General features: G+C 34.6%; 1 pseudogene across 1 annotated transcript; it reads left to right on the top strand.

Moving 5' to 3' along the window:
- Positions 1 to 2,223: 2,223 nt before the first annotated feature.
- Positions 2,224 to 2,729, top strand: LOC308279175 (transcription factor BTF3-like; annotated as a pseudogene). The gene has a single exon. The product of its transcript is annotated as a transcription factor BTF3-like (transcript).
- The last annotated feature ends 1,903 nt before the right edge of the window (positions 2,730 to 4,632 follow it).

The raw sequence follows: 4,632 nt of genomic DNA, 5'->3' as shown, positions 1-4,632 counted from the left end.
AATCTGTGGATTAGAGTATGATAATGCAACATGTATAAACTTTTTATTTTTTGCTCTTACCATAAGCACAGAGGAGAGATATGTATAAAAACCACACACATACACACAAAATTCCAACGGTAAATTTTTGTAACTGTTGGAAATGTGATGAACGTATTGAAAGTACCTGAAATCAGGTATTTCATGTCTAACACACTTCTATATGTTCTGTGAGAACATGAAATTCACTTTTTTTTCCACAGTGCTATTATCAAAAACTAACATTTTAAAATAAGATGATAAAAAAGCTGAGCACTGTAAACTCTGTGTATTTTCAAATAAACCTGATACTAGTAAAAGAGGTAAGAATGGATTTTAATCAATAATGAGTACTATAGTAAAAAAATGGCCAGTGTGAACTGAACCCAACTTTCATTTTTACAGTGTTGACTGAGTGTTTTAAGGATAGAATGAGAAAATAGGGATAGGGTGCTCAGTAGATTCGGTAAAGTGAAAAGTTACAAACAGAGAATGAGTATAAATATGATTCAGCCAGATATATCTGTTGCTGGCAATTATCAAAGTTAGGATTCTGTCCTCTCACTGAGAATGGGAGACAGAGGTCTTGTCCTCAGGTATTGGCTGGAACAAATAGTAAACTTTTCTGACAGCCTTGAGTTTTCTCAGTCAGGCACTTTAAGAGCTAAGGTCATCTTAGCGATATACCCTTGAGCTGTTAGCAACCATGTTCAGGTCTTCATAGTTCCAAATTGAGGCCTGGTAAGAGGAGTCTGGCTAAAGATGATCAAAAAGAAAAATTTGGTCAGTAATTAGTGAGTTAGCTGGGTACTATGGCACATGCCTGTAATCCCAGTACTTGGTAAACTGAGACAGGATTGCAAGTTCAGGGCCAGTATGTGGTAACTTAGCAAGACCCTATTTTAAAATAAAAAGGGCTGAGGGTGTAGTTCAGAGGTAGAACACCCATGGGTTAAGTTCCCAGTACCGCAGTAAAAATCAACAATTTAATAATATTAGCCACACCGTGCATGCTTCAAAACATAAAGTTCCTATTACATATCATATATTACACTACCGGGAAGGGAATTAGATACAAAGAACAGGGGATGTCTGCTACTCTCTCTGACCTTCCAAATGATGTTTTTCTAACTCTTGTTACTGTTTAATTACTGTAGTGGTTCTTTAAAGCTGCTTATCTTTTAAGTCCTTGGTACATGTGTCAAGGTCCCTAATAGGACTGAACCAAGTACTAGGAACACAGAGCCAATAAATAATTCTGTCAGCATGTTGAATTTATGGTAAAAGAATACAAAAGTTACATCTTAAAAATTCCCAGTTCTAATAAGTCACATTCACTTTAACACTAAACTCATAAAATTTAATATATATTTGTGTCATTTTTTCTTATTTTGTTATTTCACAGCACACACACACACACACACACACACACACACACACATATAATTTTCCGTACTGTGGATGTGAGGATGGAACCCAGATACAGATACAGGAGTTTGCATGTTTTGCAAATATTGCCTCAAAGCAACATTTCTATATACAGCACTCTCTATTCTAATAGTATGTATACATAAATAAATGTATCCACAGTGTAGTGTTGGCTCATCAAGAATCCACCTTGCATAAATTTATCACTCAAACCAAAAAGAGTTTTTGGTTTGAGTGATGATTAGTCAAACCCAAACTCTTTTTATCAAGGCAGTTATTTTTTGTCGGTGGATAGTTTTTTCTCTAAAGATAAAACTTAGTGCACATATTTCTAAAGGGTATTAGCAATGTTTTCAAATAAGTTTCTGGTGGTCCAACTTGAGGTTAATTTACCTTGACCCAGGAATTGGGACTAGAGCTCCTCAACATGGCTTTAAGTTAACCATGGGAAGCACACTGAGGTTATCAGAATTTGGGGGTTCTTGCTTCCCTAAGAACAAAAGTCAAAATGTGTGAAAGCAGCTTATTTCCTTTATAAAACCTAAATGATAAACTCATAGGGCCACTTGGCAAAATTAGGGTAATTCAGCTTTTTTTTTCTCTTTGAACAAGACACAAAATTGATTACCTTAAAATTACAGCAATTTTTTTAGTTTAAAAAATGCAAGCTGCCATCTTGCGTTTCCACATGTGTGTGCCTAATCTCAGCTGGTCCTTCCGAGAAGCCCAGAGGGCCAACCCTAGTCCCCCGCGAGGCCCCATTTTTGCTCAGACAAGATGAAAGAAACTATTATGAACCAGGAAAAACTCTCCAGACTGCAGGCACAAATGCGCATTGGTGGGAAAGGAATTGCTCCTAGAAAGAAGAAAGTGGTTCATAGAACAGCAGGTGATTAAAAAAAAAAAAACACAAAAAAAACTCCAGTTCTCATTAAAGAATTTAGGGGTTAAACAACATCTCTGGTATTGAAGAGGTGAATATGTTTACAAACCAAGGAACAGTGATCTACTTCAACAACCCTAAAATTCAAGCATCTCTGGCAGCAAACACGTTTGCCATCACAGACCATGCTGAGACCAAGCAGCAGACAGAAATGCTACCCAGCATCTTAAACCAGCTTGGTGCGCACCGCCTGACCAGTTTAAGGAGGCTAGCTGTATCTCCGCCTAAACAATCTGTGGATGGAAAAGCACCACTTGCTATGGGAAAGGAGGATGATGATGATGAAGGTCCAGATCTTGTGGAGAATTTTGACGAGGCTTCTAAGAATAAGACAAACTGAACCGAGTCAACTTCTGAAGAAGATAAAACTTGAAGAAGTTACTGAGAGCTGCTATTTTATATTATGACTGATTTTTAAAATTGTGTTTTTTATGGATCTGATAAATCTAGATCTCTAATATTGTTAAGCCCAGGCTCCTTGGACATTGCAGCTCTTTTCAGTTTTTGCATATACACAATTCATTCTTTGCAGTTAATTAAGCTGAAGAAGCCTGGGAATAAACTTTGAAACAAAAGTTAAAGTCCTTTGCCTAGTTTAAAAAAAAATACATGGAACCTTCAGCAGTATTACACCCTTACGTCACCCCACTTGGTATTTTTGTGGGATCCATTCAACAAGTATTTACTGAGTACCTATTATATTCCAAGTGTCGATCTTATTGCTGAGGGAACAGCTTATATTCTGGTGGGATAAATATGTATATAAAGAATTGCCATTTAATGTGATAGGTATATAACTGAGACATATGCTAGTCCAGGGAAGGGATGACTAATTCTTCCAGATACTTTGCTAAAAGTTTCTGGTCAAGTGATGGAAGAAAGATACTCAAATAAATAAAGTACAATATAATACGAATTGTTATAACTTGTTGGGTATGATGGTATAAACCTGTAGTCCCAGGTACTTTTAAGGATGAGGCAGAAGGATTACAAGGCCAACCTTCACAACTTAGAAAATAAAAATAAATAAAATAAAAAAGGGCGTGGGAGTGTTTATTAGTGGTAGAATGCTCACCCAGCATGTGCAAGGCCCCAGGTTCAATCCCAAGTACTGTAAAAAAAAAGTCATTATAGCTTAATCATTGTCTTGTGTGCATGATTAGGTTATAATGAAATTAGGGAATTGACAAAGAAGATAACACTTTAAACTGATCTTAAAATAAAAAGTGTGCCTTAAAATATAGTGAGGAATAAAGGGGAATGGATAGCATTAACTGAAGATATACTATGAGCTACTTATTTTTCTAAAGATATATTCATGGTGAGCTTAAGAATATTTTGCAAGTGCTTTACATTGCAGGTACAGTAGGAAGGTATAAGGCCAAACTTGTAATTCATGTAGTCTGAATATACATACTCAAATCAACCACTATTCTCTTGTAGTCTGTGAATCTAGTAGCTAAAAATAACACTACAAAAGAAAACTAAAATATGACTAACTTTAACAAACACTAAAATGCTCACTTAGGATGTGACTTCATCTAAAATTGGGAATTAATCTTAAAAAAGAGTTAAAAAAGAGACACACAAAGAGCTTTTGTATGCATACACAAATGTATCACTTTGAATCTCATAATGTTGTATAGTTATATTGTACCAATAAAATTCAAATTATATTATATTGCATAATTTGGGTAATTCCATATTCTTTTATTCATATGCTTCCAAAGAGTAACAGTCTGGCTTAAAAATAAGAGGTACAGATAAGCTACTGGAAAATAATCTACATTAGCTCTTAAAAGAATGTCCTTTGAATAACTCACTTTGAAAGACTGAGGATAGGATTTATCTTATAAATTATATATCAAGAAAGAATATTCATCAATGGCTATAGTGGAAATATGAGTAATAAATCTATTCAACTACTGATAATGGTCATTGAAATTACCATTTTTTAGGACCTATGTCCTTCATCTGTTCTTCTTTAATTTGTTTTTTTTGTCATTATACTATAAACTGTATTGATTTAAGACCTATGGCCTTAGTCTTAATTTAGGTTACAATATTTTAAGATCTGTGGTCTTAAAATCTGGCTATATCCACTTGACTCTTAAAGTTCTAAACTGAAATGCACAAGCTATTTTTGAAGTGTAAGAATGATAATAACTTTTAGCAACATAACTCAATAGAATTGCTAATAGAATTTTACATGGGTATTTTATATAAAAGTTATGACTATACTG

Source organism: Muscardinus avellanarius (genome assembly GCF_963383645.1).
Source record: "Muscardinus avellanarius genome assembly, chromosome: X".
NCBI lineage: Eukaryota > Metazoa > Chordata > Mammalia > Rodentia > Gliridae > Muscardinus > Muscardinus avellanarius.
Note: the sequence above shows the minus strand (reverse complement) of the source record. Positions and strands in the feature narration are given on the sequence as shown.